Raw genomic sequence first — 16,282 nt, forward strand, 5'->3', positions numbered from 1 at the left:
TGGTGGTGGTATTAGTGGTGGTGGTATTGGTGGGGGTATTGGTCATAGTGGTATTGGTGATAGTGGTATTGGTCTTGGTGGTAGCGGTATTAGTCTTGGAGGTATTGTTAGTAGTGGCATTGGTGGTGGTGGTATTGTTGGTGGTGGTGGTGTTGGTGGTAGTGGTGTTATTGGTCGTGGTAGTGGTATTGGTGGGGGTATTTTTGCTGGTGGTATCGGCGGTAGTGGTATTGGTGGTGGTACTATTGGTTGTGGTATTGGTGGTTGTGGTGCTATTGGTGGTGATGGTGGTATTGGTGGTGGTGATATGGGCGGCGGTGGTGGTATTGGTAGCGGTGGTGATATTGGTGGTGGTGGTAGTATTGGTATGGTCCAGGTGGTATTGGTGGTGGTATTTGTGGTGGTGGTATTGGTATTGGTGGTATTGGTGGTGGTGGTAGTGGTGGAGGCAGTGGAATTGATATGGTGGTTGTAGTATTGGTGGTGGTGGTATTGGTGGGGGTGGTGGTGGTATTGGTGGGGGTATTGGTCATAGTGGTATTGGTCTTGGTGGTAGTGGTATTGGTCTTGGAGGTATTGTTAGTATTGGCATTGGTGGTGGTGGTATTGTTGGTGGTGGTGCTGTTGGTGGTAGTGGTGTTATTGGTCGTGTTAGTGGTATTAGTGGTGGTGGTGTAGGTGGTGGTATTGATGGTGGTGTTTGCGGTATTGATGGTGGTGGTGGTGGTATTGGTGTTTGTGGGGGTATTTGGAGGTAATGGGATTGTTCTTGGTGGTTGTGGTATTGCTCTTGATAGTATTGGTGGTAGTGGCATTGGTGGTAGTGGCATTGGTGGTGGTGGTTGTATCTTTGGTGGGTGGTAATAATGGTGGTGTTGGTATGGTAGTGGTATTGGTGGTATTGGTGGTGGTATTGGTATTCGTGGTGGTGGTATTGGTGGGTGTATTGTAGTTGGTGGTATTGGTGTTGGTGGTATTATTGGTGGCGGTGGTATTGGTGGTGCGTGGTTGTATTGGTGGGGGTGGTATTGGTGGTGGTGGTGGTATTTGTGGTGGTGGTATTGGTGATGGTGGTATTGGTGGTGGTGGTTTTGGTGGTAGTGGTTGAGGTGGTGGTATTATTGATGCTGGTGGTATTGATATTGGTGGTAGTGGTATTAGTCTTGATGGTAGTGGTATTGGTGTTGATGGTATTAGAGGTAGTGGCATTGGTGGTGGTGGTATTGATAGTGGTGGTATTGGTGGTGGTGATAACGGTGGAGGTTGTATTGGTGGTGACATTGATGGTATTAGTGGTGGTGGTATTGGTGGAGGTGGTGGTATTGGCAGTGGTGGTGGTATTGGTATTGGCGGTTGTATTGGTGGGGGTGGTATTTGTGGTGGTAGCATTTCTGGTGGTAGTATTGGTGGTGGTATTGATAGTAATAGTGCTGGTGGTGGTGGTATTAGTGGTGGTGATATTGGTGGTGATATTGGTGGTGGTATTGGTGGTGGTATTGATGGAGGTGGTTGTATTGGTGGTGGTGGTATTGGTGGTGGATTTAGTGGTGGTGATATCGGTGGTGGTATTGGTGGTGGTGGTATTGATGGAGGTGGTGGTGTTGGTGTTGTTAGTGGCATTGGTGGTGGATTTAGTGGTGGTAGCATTGGTGGTGTTATTGGCAGTGGTATAGGTGGTGGGGGTTTTTGTGGTGGTGGTATTGGCGGCGGTGGTGGTATTGGCGGTGGTAGTGGTATTGGTGGCGGTGGTGGTATTGGTGGTGGTGGTTGTGGTATTAGTGGTGGTTTTGGTGGTGGTATTGGTGGTATTGGTGGTGGTGGTATTAGTGGTGGTATTGGCTGTGTTGATATTGGTGGTGGTGGTGGTATTGGTGGTGATAGTATTGGTGGTGGTGGTATTGGTAGTGGTGGTATTGGTGGTGGTAGTGGTATTGGTAGCGGTGGTGGTATGTGCAACGGTGGTGGTGGTGTTGGTGGTGGAATTGGCAGTGATGGTTTTGGTGGTGGTGGTATTGGTGATGGTGGTGGTGGTATTGCTGGTGGTGGTGGTATTGGGGGTGTTGGTGGTGGTATTGGTGGTGAATATATTGGTAGTGGTGGTATTTGTGGTGGTAGTGGTATTGGTCTTGATGGTATTGGTGGTCGTGGCATTGGTTGTGGGGGTAGTATTGGTTGTGGTGGTATTGGTGGTGGTATTGGTAGTGATGATATTGGTGGTGGTGGTGGTATTGGTGGTGCTAGTATTGGTGGTGGAGGTGGTATTGGTGTCACTGGTGGTGGGATTGTTGGTAGTGTTGGTGGTGTTGGTATTTCTGGTCGTGGTATTGCTGGTGGCTTTGGCATTTTTGGTGGTATTGGTGGTTGTGGTGGTAATGGTGGTGGTTTTGGTGGTATTGTTGGTGGTGGTATGGGTGGTGGTATTGATGGTGGGGTGGTATTTGTGGTGGTGTTGGTATTGGTATTGGTGATGGTTGTGGTATTGGTGGTAGCATTGGTGGTGGTGGTGGTATTGGTGGTGGTTTTGGTGGTGGTGTTAGTGGTATTGGTATTGGTGGTAATAGTTTTAGTGGTGGTGTTGATGGTGGTGTTATTGGTGGTGGTGGTATTGGTGGTGGTGGTATTGCGACAGTGGTGGTAGTGGTGGTGGTATTGGTGCTGTTGGTATTGGTGGTGGTGGTTGGTATTAGTGGTGGTGGTAGTTGTGGTATTAGTGGTCTTGCTAGTGGTGGTATTGGTGGTGTTCGTGTTGGTGGTGTGGGTATTGTTGGTGGTGGCATTGGTGGTAGCATTGATGGCAGCGGTGGTATTGGCAACGGTGGTGGTATTTGTGGTGGAATTGGCAGTGTTGGTATTGCTGGTGGTGGTGTTGGTGGTGGTGGTATTGGTGGTGGTGGTATTGTTGGTGGTATTGATGGTGGCATTGGTGGTGGTGGTATTCGTGGTGATGGTATTGGTGGTGGTATTGGTGGTAATAGTGGTGTTGATGGTGATGGTGTTGGTGGTGTTATTGGTAGTGGTGGTGTTGGTGGTGGTGGTGGTAGTGGTGGTGGTGGTGGTAGTGGTGCTAATAGTGGTAGTGGTGGTGCTGATGGCGGTGGTGTTATTTGTGGTATTAGTATTGTTTGTGGTGGTATTGGTGTTGGTGGTATTGGCGGCAGTGGTGGTATTGGTGGTGGCAGTGGTGTTGGTGGTGGTATTGGTTGTGTTGGTATTGGTGGTGGTGGTATTGGTGGTGGTGGTTGGTATTAGTGGTGGTGCTAGTGGTGGTATTGGTGGTCTTCCTAGTGGTGGTATTGGTGGTGGTGGTGTTGGTATTGGTGGTGGGGGTATTATTGGTGGTGGTATTGGTGGTGGTATTGGTGGCACTGGTGGCATTGGTGGTGGAATTGGCAGTGTTGGTATAGGTGGTGTTGGTTTTATTGGTGGTGTTGGAATTGGTGGTGGGATTGGTGGGATTGGTGGTGTTGGTATTGGTGGTGGTATTGATGGTGGGGGTGGTATTCATGGTGGTGTTGGTATTGATAGTGATGGTACTGGTGGTGTCATTGGAGGTGGAGGTGGTATTGGTGGTGGTGGTATTGGTGGTGGTGGTATTGACTGCAGTATTGGTGGCAGCGGTGGTATTGGTGGTGGTATTTATGGTATTGGTATTGGTGGTGGTGCTATTGCTGGTAGTGGTGCTATTGCTGGTGGTGGTGGTGGTGGTATTGGTGGTGTTAGTAGTGGTGGTATTGGTGGTGTTGGTGGTGGTGTTGTTGGCGGTGGTGGTGTTATTGGTGGCAGTGGTGTTGATGGCAGTGGTTGTTATTAGTGGTGTTGGTGGTGGTGGTGCTATTGCTGGTTGGTATTAGTGGTGGTGGTGGTATTGGTGGAATTTGTAGTGGTGGTGTTGGTGGTGGTGGTATTGGTGGGGGTATTGGTGGTGGTGGTATTGTGGGTTGTGGTGCTTTTGATAGTATTGGTGATGATATTGGTGGGGGTTATGGTATTTGTATTGGTCGGTGCTATTGGTGGTGGTATTTGTGGTGTTATTGGTATTAGTGTTGGTATTGGTATTGTTGTTAGTAGTGATATTGCTGGTGTTGATGGTAGTGGTGTTGCTGGTTGTGGTGGAGGCAGTGGTATTGATGTGGTAGTCGTTTTATTGGTGGTGGTTGTGGTGTTATTGGTGGTGGTGGTATTGGTGGTGGGGTGATGGTATTCATGGTGGTATTGGTATTGGTCTTGGTGGTATTGATAGTAGTGGCATTGGTGGTGGTGGTATTGGTGGTGGTGGTGGTGGTATTGGTGGTAGTGGTGGTATTGGTCATGTTGGTGGTGGTTGTGGTATTGGTGGAGGTGGAGGTGGTGGTGGTGGTGGTATTGGTGGGGGTGGTATTGGTGTTGGTGGTGGTATTGGTGGTCATTGGATTGGTCTTGGTGGTAGTGGTATTCTTCTTGGTGGTATTGATGGTAGTGAGATTGGTGGTGGTGGTATTGGTGGTGGTGGTGGTATTGGTGGTGGTATTGGTGGTGGTGATAATGGTGGTGATGGTATTGGTGGTGGCAGTATTGTTGGTCATGTTGGTGGTATTGGTGGTGGTATTGGTATTGGTGGTGGTGGGATTGGTGGTTGTATTGTTGCGGGTGGTATTGGTGGTGGTATTTGTGTTGGTGGTAATATTGATGGTGGTGGTATTGGTGGTGGCATTGGTGGTGGTATTAGTGGTATTGGTGGTGGTAGTGTGATTGGTAGTGGTATAAGTGGTGGTGGTATTGGTGGTGGTATTGGCAGTGGTGGTGGTATTGGTATTGGTGGTGGTATTGGTGGTGGTGGTGGTGGTATTTGTGGTGGTGGTGGTGGTGGTATTGGTGGTGGTGGTATTTGTGGGGGTGGTATTGGTGGTAGTTGTTGGGGTGGTGGTATTGATGGTGGTGGTGGTATTGGTATTGTTATTGGTGGTTGTTGAATTGATCTTGGTGGTAGTGGTATTGATCTTGTTAGTATTAGTGGTAGTGGCATTGGTGGTGATAATGGTGGTGGTATTGGTGGTGGTGGTATTGGTGGTGGTGGTATTGGTGGTGGTATTGGTGATATTGGCATTGGCGGTGGTATTGGTGGTGGTATTAGTGGTGGTGGTATTGGTAGTGGTGATAATGGCGGTGGTAGTATTGGTGGTGGTAGTGTTGGGGGTGGTATTGATAGTATTAGTGGTGGTGATGGTGATATCGGTGGTCGTATTGGTGGTGGTATTGATGGAGGTGGTGGTATTGGTGGTATTGGTGTTGGATTTGGTGGTGGTGATGTTGGTGGTGGTGTTGGTTGTGGTGTTGATGTTGGTGGTGAAAGTTGTAGTGGTAGTGGTGGGGTTGATGGTGGTTGTGGTATTGATGGTAGTGGTATTGATGGTGGAGGTATTATTGGTGGTGGTATTGGTGGTGGTGATGATTTTGGCAGTGGTGGTGATATTGGTGGTGGTATTGGCGATGTTGTTATAGGTGGTGGTGGTATTGGTGGTGGTGGTATTGGTATTATTGGTGGTGGTGATATTAGTGGTGGTGGGTGTATTGGTGGTGGTATCTATGGTGGTATTGATGGTGGCGGTGGTGGTATTGGTGGTTGTGGTGGTATTGGTGGTGGTATTGGTGGTGGTGGTATTGTTGGTGGTGGAATTGGTGGTTGTATTGGTGGTGGTGGTGGTGGTATTGTTTGTGGTGGTGGTGATAGTGGTGGTGGTGGTGGGATTTGTGGTGGTGGGGGTGCTATTGTTTCTGTTGTGTGGTTGTGGTGGGGGTATTGTTGTTGGTGGTGGTGGTATTGATGGTGGTGGTATTGGTGGTGGTGTTATTGGTGGTATTGGTGGTGGTGTTGGTGGTTGTATTGGTGGTGATGGTATTGGTAGTGGTGGTATTGGTGCAGGTGGTGTTGGTGGTAGTGGTATTGTGGTGGTGGTGGTGGTATTGGTATTTGTGGTGGTAGAAGCAGTATTGGTGGTGTTGATGGTGTTGATGGTGGTGGTGGTATTGTTGGTGGTATTGGTGGTTGTATTGGTGGGGATGGTGGTATTGGTGGTGGCAGTAGTTGTATTGGTGATGATGGTGTTAGTATTGGTGGTATTGGTGGTGGTGGTAATGGTGGTAGTGGTATTGGTGGTGGTATAAGTGGTGGTGGGAGTAGTAGCAGAATTGGTGGTGGTGGTGGTGATGATGGTGGTGATGTTGGTGGTGATATTGGTGGTGGTGGTATTTGTGGTATTTATGGTGGTGTTGTTGATAATAAAACAAGCTTTTGAAAACATCAGGTGGCTTTATTACAGATGACATGTAACACAGATGTGCTGTTGTCAGCTTCAGTCCATTAGCACAGGATTATGGGCTACCTGGAATTCACATGCCTTTTGCTAATTATTTCTAAATCCATTTTACTGGGGGGTGGTATTGTTGGTGGTGGGATTGGTGGTGGTATTGATGGTACTGGCAGTGGTGGTGGCGGTATTGGCGGTGGTGGTGGTGGTATTGGTGGTGGTATTGGTGATGGTGGTGGTGGTATTGGTGGTAGTGTTGGAGGTGGTGATATTGATGGTGGTGGTGGTATTTGTGGTGGTAGCTGTATTGGTGGTAGTGGTATTGGTCTTGGTGGTAGTGGTATTGGTCTTGGTGGTATTGGTGGTGGTGGTATTGGTGGTGGTATTGGTGGTGGTGATAATGGTGGTATTGGTGGTGGTGGTACTGGTGGTGGTGGTACTAGTGGTGGTGGTATTGTGGTGGTATTTACATATTTACATGTAACTTGAAATACCAGCATTAGACTTACTTATGCAAACAGCACCAAATATATTAGCAAATGAATACACCTGTGTAACCTTGTAAGCCTATAATAAACCACCATGAAACTTCTGAGACAATTAGTATTTTAGGAACTATTCTGAGTTGTAAAATGTTTGCAGATCAGTCAAACCTCACCCACATTATTCGCAAATCTAAGCTATTTTTATCCAACCTCATGGATGGTTTTATAGGAAACCTGATACACCATCACTGGGCTTCATGTGGTAAATGGCCACCAATTGTCATGCAGATCTTTCAAACTGCAAAAATTCGAAGCATAGCAAAAAATAGAGGCGCTTATTTACAAGCCCATTGCACCACCGGTGCACAATTTTTGTTGACACACCGGCGGCTCAAGGGGCTTGCCTATATTTACAAGACCACATGAAGTCACGCTGTATGACTTTTCATGGCCTTGTAAATATGGACCCCTTTCACACATTACTCTGCATGAAAGGGGGATTCCATGAATGTTGCTGTGGGTGTTCCAATGCAACAGCCATGGAACTTGCCTCATTCTCAGATTTACAACATTTTTGAAACCTGGGAATGCATCAGAATCCTACGCCTCCCTGGCGTGGGAGCGGCGCAACAAAGAGAAATACTTTTATTTCTCCTCATTTTTTCCTCTTTTTGTGCGCAAAATGTAATTAATTATTGTTTTTGTGAAGGAAAGTGTCCCTTCTTGCACAAAAACAATCATCCGAGCAGCACAGTCTACCTTGCAAAATGATGCACGGCTGCCTGCACTGGCTAATGGCAGCTAATATTGCCCCAGTGCAGGGGAAAGCACAGGGATATGTTGTATTATTGTTAATACGATGCATCCATGTGCATTGAAAATGACGCAGCACCGCACAGCTAAATGGCTTGTAGCGCAATGCTGCATCATTTGTCTTGTAGGTGAGACCGAGAGTTTCCACTGTCATGTTATCTATAAATGTGACAATTCACCATTCGCCTCACACTTTATTTTAACAAAATTATCATGTGTCTCACAAAGGATTTACACCAAATCATAATAAGGGGCTATCGTGAGTACAGTTCTGTTGTCATGCCAAGTTGGCTGCCATTCCACAGATTTAGCTGCAGCGGAGAGCAATAATTCCTATGGGAGCTGAAATTGAAAATATATTTATCCCTTTTTAACTCTCTTGCCGGACAAACCTACATGAAAATACAGGTGCTAAAAATTTGCTGAATGTGTTCAACTTTGTCCTGAATGTCTTATACGTTTCTCTAATGATACACAAGTTATTAGCAAAGCAAAAAATTACTTTTTCAGTGGCAAGTGAGATGTGACTCTCCCACAGAGTCACTACCATATATCATATAAGTTCGCACAATTGTTAATCTTTTTCCTAATTGAAATGTACACCGTAGCTTCCATTATATTTCATGCTCTGTAGAACTCTACGAAGTGGGTTGCTTAAAGGTCTATATTTATGTGTAAACCACTTCATCTTGTTTACTTCGTCTGCCTATTCTTGGATAAGGGTCTGTTGTTTGTTCTTCCTCTGGAAGCACTGCTTTCATGAGTTGTTTGAACTATCCTAATGCATTCTCTCCACAAAACGGTATTTGTTTGGTTATTTAAACTTCCAACTACTATTCTTGTTTGCTGAACAGTCCTTCAGAGTCAAAAATATGATTCATTTGGGAGGATTCTGTTCCATATCGGAAAGGATAATAAGTATGTTTTGTCTGTGTGTTTGTTTTACAGAGAGGCTAAACTCTCCAGGCTTGGTTACAATACAGGACTGAAAGTGTATTCAGTTTTGTTGCAATGTTCTTGTTTAACATTGTTTGTCCCTGCCCAAATGTGCATAATACCAGGTTGGTTTTATGACAAACATCCCCTCTATCATGCAGGACAGGGTGTGTGTACTTTGACCTAAAATGGTAGAAGTTAGAGGTGGAGTTGGGAGGGAATGGCAGGAAGTCCACAGTGGAAAAAGTAATCAACTGTCACAAAAGCTGCCTTCCCCTATTTTTTTTCATGTAACTCACATATTCTGAGAAAAAAAGTCTTAAATATACCAGGCCGTATTTTCTATAATCTCTAATATTTGCAGTTTGCACATAACATGGCCCAGGCCCAGCCTTAAACTGTGGTAAAAGAAGAGATGTTTTATTTTGAATTTGACAGAACTGACACTCTAGTAAGGCAGCTGCTCTCTGCTGATCCGCTGCACAGACCGCAGGGGGAGAGGAAAGTGTAAAATTATTCCAATATATGGTACCCTCAGGGTCCACCACTCTCGGCAAGAATTCACATAACAAGCATACTTGAAATTAAACTGCACGAACAGCTTCCATCTTATGACCACTGTGCTATTCATTTATTCTTTTGAATGACTGCGGTTAAAAAATCGTATGGTCATTCCTAATTTTCACTGGGGCTCTAGCTAGATGTCCTGATGTATGCACCTGACCTGTTATAAGCAATTACCTGAGCACAGAAATATGTTGATAAATGTAACTAGGTAATGAAACCTTCTACAGACTGTCACATATTTGTATGTTTATAGTTCCTAGTTTAGGCCAGTCAGTTCCTATAACAAGCATTTGCAATGCAATAGGTCTCGCAACTGCGAGTTTTGGAGCTATTGGTATTGTAAATGGTATTGTAAATGGCAATGCCTTTTATTTACGTGTTAGTTTTTACAACATCAATAAAAGGCATTGTCATTTACAATGCCAATAGGGTAAACTTTTGCAAATGCGAGACCTATTGCATTGCAAATGCTTGTTTGTTATGGCTAGGGATGGGGGGATAGGCCAAAGGAGTGTGGAGGTAAGGGGTGGGGAATAGTACCTGAATTACAACAGTAGCAGAAGAAGGACTCTATTTAGAATTAATCACTCTGTGCTTGGTCTGTGCACCACACAGATGAATGGAAGTGACACCTGGCCAATTAGGAAGTAGCAAAAAAGAGTAGCAATCAAGCCAACCGAATGGTAATCAATGGGTAGGTAGACTCTAAGACCTTTACTGCAAATAATCAGTGGCGGCTGGTGGATTTTCAAAGTGGTGGGGCGAAAAGTTCTGTACTATTCAGTGGCGGCTGGTAGATTTTCAAAGTGGTGACATGCTCCTATCACTCGAGAGTACTGCTCTGCTTCCGGAGATGTGTACCTGCCCCATAGAATAATACTGTGCGTGCCCCATGAGACGTACACTGCCTGCCCCCCAGAGACTTCTACTGGCTCTCTCTCGGCCCCAGAGGTGTTTTGCTCTGCTCCTACCCATGAGGTCACCATACCCTTTAGGGGGCTCCGCGCCAGTCACCAAAGCTCCTCACATCCAGAGAAACCCAGCTGCACGTGAAATGCTGCTTTACTCGTTGCTTGCCTGATTAATCGTAACAAATGGATATGCCCTAATACTCTTTTTGTGAATCGTACATTTCTCCCTGCTTCTTCAGTGAGAAAACTCAAGGTCAAAGAGGACAGGGGAATGAAAACATGGCGATGATTCTGCCAGACGCAGTCGCGTGCAGACAGTATCCCCAGGGTTTCGTATACATTTATGGGCAATAAATAGGAGACAGCAGGGTCACAAGCTTATATTTCAAAAGGACCAAAGTGCATGGCGCAACGACTCATTACCGCGTTGCACAAATAACAGCTTGTTTGCATTCTGCTGGACAGAGATATATAATTTAGTTCCAGGACCATTACAGATGCGAACCCCAGGCTATATAGTTTACAAAGTTCGACCATTTTCTGTTACATAACACTCATTTGATCGCGACATCTGCTTTAGTTTGAGTGCGTACCTCGAGGACATATACATGTTTTTGAAGACTGTCCCATCACTTCTAAGACACCAACCACAATAGATCAGTCACGGCTCGCTCACAGGGGGGTGGGGATAAATAAAATAAAAAACTTACCTTGTCTTCACTTGACCGGGTCCGCGCCATCTCTGCTCTGGGGTCCCGTTGGCGCCTAGACTGATGGCTGCCAACTTGCCGATGACGAGGGACAGTAGTAGCCAATCCTGATGCTGCTCTCTTTAGAGGAGAGCTGCTCTCTAAAGAAAGTAGCATCAGGATTGGGCTGAGCATTAAAAAAACGTCGTTCGTTTTTTGAGCAATGGGGTACGTTGCATTAGGCAGGCAAACCCCTAATCGGTGGTTTTTTTTAAAACCACATAGTTATCTAGTTAAAGAAGCCCTGCCGGGCAAACACCACATGCGCAGTGAGTGCGCACTGTGCCGGCACAGAGTCAGTCCAGCGCCACCCAGTGTCAGACAGTGCATACTGTCCAAGTCCATGACACACACCACGGCCGCAGGGCAATAATTATCGGGCAATTTATTCGAGCGGCGCGTTAATTTATAAAACTTTTACTAACGCGCCGCTCGAATAAATTGCCTGATAATTATAGGTGGGGCAACGCCCAAACGCCCTAATGGTAAAACCGCCACTGCAAATAATACCCATCGCAGCAATAGCGTATGCGCATGACCTAAAAGTGAGCATCCGGTGGTAAGTTTTAATCGGGCACCCTGCTCCAAAAATTAAACAAAATTGGAAAATACAGAACAAAGGCAAACAAATAGCCTGATTTCAGGAAACCGGTGTAACATAGGCCTTCTATCAAAAATGGAAAGACACTTGCAGTAGAAAGGGGATGGCAGCCACTAGCTGGTGGTTGTCAGGGAAAGAAATTTGTTGGGCACCGTAAGAACGCACACGGGGAATCTTGACGCCCTGCAGTACTCAGCGGGATGGCAGGGTAGCATTCCACGAGTCAGTGGGAATTCACGGAAGGGGCTAGTCTCCTCTTCACGGATGGTTCCGGCTGCTGAAAGTTCAGGGATTGGGGTCACATTGATAGTGCTGTTGGTCTGCGATTTAAATGCCATCTTCCTGAGCAGTGCACATACGTGTGGATCAATGTTTTAAGTCCTGCACATGCAGAAACCTAGGCAACGCTATGCATGCCCACAAATTGAAAACAATATAAAACGTGCTCCCTTCCTAGCTCCTTTCTTTTATCGTGTGTTTCCTTTGAGGCCCGCTTAGTTTGCTCATATTTTAGTTTGCCTGCACATTTAGGGAGCTTTGCCTCACACACACGTTACGCTTGGCACGTTTATTTTTGTCAAACTGTGGATATTACCTGCACACCTACGTGTTCAGTATAATGAAGATAATCTGTGATTCAACTGTTAATCTGTTGTGTGCTACCTTGAAACCTGACCTGCTCCTGTCAGGAAAACATTATCCACAAATTGATGTGCACAAACTGTCACATGCGTCAAGATGCACCACTGCTCATCCCCATAAGGTGCAATCATTGAATAACTTATTTTAAGTGATTTTCTTTATACAGCTTTTTTCAATATAACTGATTTCAAAGTACATCAACAAATTATCCACATTAATAACAATAACACAAAAGGTTCATTTGACACATTTCTCGTGTACCATGAAATGTAAATGTGATAATTTTCTCTTGACGTTCTAATATTCGTGAATTCAACATGAAGTTTCCAATGCCATGTTCGCAATGCATTTTGGGAATCCCTTCGTCAAGGGAAACTCTACAAATAACAAATAATCCATGTATTTAACCATACTATAACAACAAAAAGTTCAAGAACTTCCCAAGCTATTTCATCATCGTCAAGTTGACTCCATTAGTTCACGCTGTTGCTCAAGAGCACTTGCGAAAAAAGTGAAAATGTTTTGTGTGTTGGTGTTGCCTCCATCATAAACATATTCCCAAGTGAGTGCTCCACGTATCCCACAAAACATGGAGGTCTTTATTTTCATGCAACATTTTTCCATGGGCCACCGCTTCACATCTAAACACCCATGTGCTGAAAACATGACGCTTTAAGCAGAACACCTTAAACAAATTAAAACCTACCCGGTAATCACATGAACCAACAATATTGGTATTATAAGTTTCCCTGCAAAGCAAAAAAAGGTATAATTCAGTACCAGCCCTATAACTAGCGGGCAAATGAACGAAAGCTGAAAAACACTTATGCAAACAGCAGTCCATACAAGCGCGTTGCCAGTCAATCAAAAGCACTGTGTGCCGCCGTATTCTAAATAAAGTGGCATGAGTCACGCGTTAATAATGAAAAACGAACAAACATGACTCCATTTCTATCCTTTTGGTGACTCTCCAACTTACTTTTACAATAAACTGCTACTGCGTGCCATGCTTTCACATCCTAATGGTTCAAACGATCTGCCCGACTGTGATCTTGTTTAAATGAAGTGTGCGCGCTTCTGAACAACATGACGTAGTGCTCAATAGACAAGAAAAACACTCTGTCGCATTAAAACAAGCATTGGCCGCGCAGCAGTAAAGCTGCACAGCCGTGAAAGGATCATCTGCATTTAAAAACAAGCATGGGCCACGCAGCAGTAAAGCTGCACGGCCGTGAAAGGATCATCTGCATTTTTTTTTAAAAAGGCATCCTGCAACAAACATAACCAGCACCGCCTCTCCCCTACCTCCACCACCGCTCAGGGACGCACAGGAATGACGGCACAAACGAAACCAAAAAAAAAAAAAACGGGCGGAAACATAATACTGAATCCCGCCCCTCCAGGACTCCCTGACCTGCCTCATGGTTGCCAAGGCAATATTTCTGAAAATATTGTCGTGCTACCGTAAGGCAGGTCATGGAGTCCTCGAGAGGCGGGATCCAGAGCAGACAAATCTGCTAAACAGGAGCTTTTTCCAATGGCAGGCCTCCATTTCGTGAGGCCTGCCAATGGAAAAAGGGGGCGTGGTTTCACGCAGCACTGAAATTCTCCTGTTCACAATAGGTCTTTGCCTGCAGCAGGGCAATACCCTGCAATGAAGGCTTTGACCTAAAAACAAAGATTAAAACGGTACACCTCAAGGTGGCATATCTGTAAATTATTCCCATCCCGAAAATTGGATTGGATTTATCGGGTAATTTATTATCAAAAGTCCTAAGCATTTAAGATAATGTAGAGACATAAAATCTGCTTTTTATAAATCCTGGTGCAAATGTTTCATCATGAGGAGATGTGAATCTCTAAGGAAGAATTTAGTAATTCAGTCTGTCCCCTTACATGTTGAATCACTAGAATTATGTTGTTTATTATATTTGAAGGGATTGAAAGTAGATCCTAAAAATATGTATTCTCAAAAGTGTTTTAATATGTTGTAATCACTGGTATGAAGGTACATAGAAAACCCTACAATTCTATTTAATTCCTCCTTGGTTATCAGGACAGTTTAGTTGTTCTCTACAATCAATTATATTCTTGCAGCAGAGACGCAGAGTCACCATGACAGAGATCTCTGTTGGGAGCAGTGAATAGGCGAACAAAGAAATTATATATTTAATGCTGCATAGTGAGTGAATGCCCATACTTTGGGATAATTGAAGAAAACATTCATAGTACTAGCAAATGATGGACAATATCTAGAATTTGCAATACACTGCGAGGAAATGTTTGGCTTAGAAGAATAAAAGTGAGGAATTCCATTGAACAAGCAACCTTAAAAAAAGGAAACTCTCAGTGGCCTACATATCTGGAACAATGAAGATTCATGAAAGTCGGTCAGTTATTAGTCTTTTAGGACTCACTATGAGTGATGTTGCATACTGCCTGTAAAAAACTGGACTATTGTTTGAAGGAGTAAGAACCAACTTCAAATATTAATCACAATCCTTATCAGGGTAAACCACAAAAGTCACTGTTAGACGGACCGGGAGGGTCGGCCGAGGACAAGGGGAGAGGTCTCCGGGGAGAGCCGTCTCCAGCGATCGTACAGACAAGTAACTTCCCCCCCACAGACGGACACCACACCAGGATAAGGTTCAACGATACTTTATCAGCAATTCTTTAGGTACGGTAAAATTATACAAGGAGGTCTGGACTCAGGGGTCCCCTCGATTCTGGTCTCTGGATTGGGAAAAGGGTAGCGGGACAGTCTTGTTACCAATAGATGAAAATAGCTCTCAATCCTCGAGCTCGGCGTTCTAGATGATCGGGCCGCGGCGGAGCCAGCAGGTCCCGAGATGGATGAAGGAAGCGACGGTCCGCGGCGGAGCCAGCAGGTCCCGATGAAGATGGTGGTTACAAACGGTCCGCGGCCACGCCAGCAGGTCCCGACGACGATGAAGGTTACGAAGGTTACGAAGGTTACGGCAGCGCCAACAGGCAGGACGATGGTTCGCAAGGCAGGGCTACGGCAGCGCCAGTAGTCCGTCAAGGATGAGTTCTTCACTGCGTCTCTCGACTCCAGGATACAACTGCCTTCCTGCTCTGGAGCTGCCCCAGTTATAGGGCTGGTGCCCTTTGATGTCCGGACCCTCGCACTTGGAGGTTGGGGGATCCGGGATGAAGGGGTCCAGACACCCAGCAGGGGGGTGGAGCCAGCGCCCGGGGAGGTTGTGGCGAGCGGCACCTGGCGAGGGAGAACCATCGACACCTCTTTCTCCCATTGTCCTGCCAAGTAGTCCGCTCACCTCCTGGGTGGATGGTGGTGCCGGGATGTCTGAGGCCTGGCCAGGCCCAGGGTCGGGGTCGATCGGGGGCCACGCGGCCTCGTGGCGGAGTGTCCAAGATGGCGCCCAGGCTGGGCGCGCGGGCCAGTAATGGATCGGGCCCACGAGGTCGATATGTTCAGAGGCAAGGGTCCCGGAGGGGACGGAAAACGTGAAGTGGTGGTGTGTGACACTTGAGGGACCTGGCTCGGGCCTGGTCAGGCAGAGGGGGAGCGGCCCTTCACGTGGCCTGTCCAACATGCGTCCCCCCCAGCTGAAGGCGGGGAGAGTCACCCATCCTCTTGGGGACTCTCCTCGTCGAGGCGGAAAAACCGGGACAGGCCATCTGCGTTGGCGTGATCTGGCCCAGGCCGGTGTTCAACAGTGAAGTCCATCCCTTGTAGGGAGATGGACCAACGTAGTAGTTTTGGGTTTTCCCCCCGCATCTGCATCAGCCACTGCAGGGGTCGATGGTCGGTCTGCACCCGGAAGTGTGTGCCAAAGAGGTAGGGCCGGAGCTTTTTGAGGGCCCATACCACGGCGAAGGCCTCCCTCTCGATGGTGCTCCAGCGTTGTTCTCGAGGTAGGAGTCGCCTGCTGATGAAGGCCACTGGCTGGTCAAGGCCTTCGGTGTTCAATTGAGACAGGACCGCCCCAATGCCGTGGTCGGAGGCATCCGTCTGGACGACGAATTCCCGGCTGTAGTCGGGGGCCTGGAGCACAGGGGCGGAGCACATGGCGGCCTTCAGTTGTTCGAAGGCTGTTTGACAATCTGGGGTCCAGTTGACCTTCTTGGGTTGATTTTTGGACGTGAGCTCTGTGAGGGGCCCCACTATGGTACCATAGTCTTTCACGAACCGTCTGTAATAGCCCGTGAGTCCCAAAAAGGCGCGGACCTCGGTCTGGGTGATGGGGGGCTGCCAGGACTGGATGGCGGCAATCTTGAGCTGCAGAGGGGCCACCAGGCCGCTTCC

This window comes from Lissotriton vulgaris, chromosome 1_1 (genome assembly GCF_964263255.1).
Source record: "Lissotriton vulgaris chromosome 1_1, aLisVul1.2, whole genome shotgun sequence".
NCBI lineage: Eukaryota > Metazoa > Chordata > Amphibia > Caudata > Salamandridae > Lissotriton > Lissotriton vulgaris.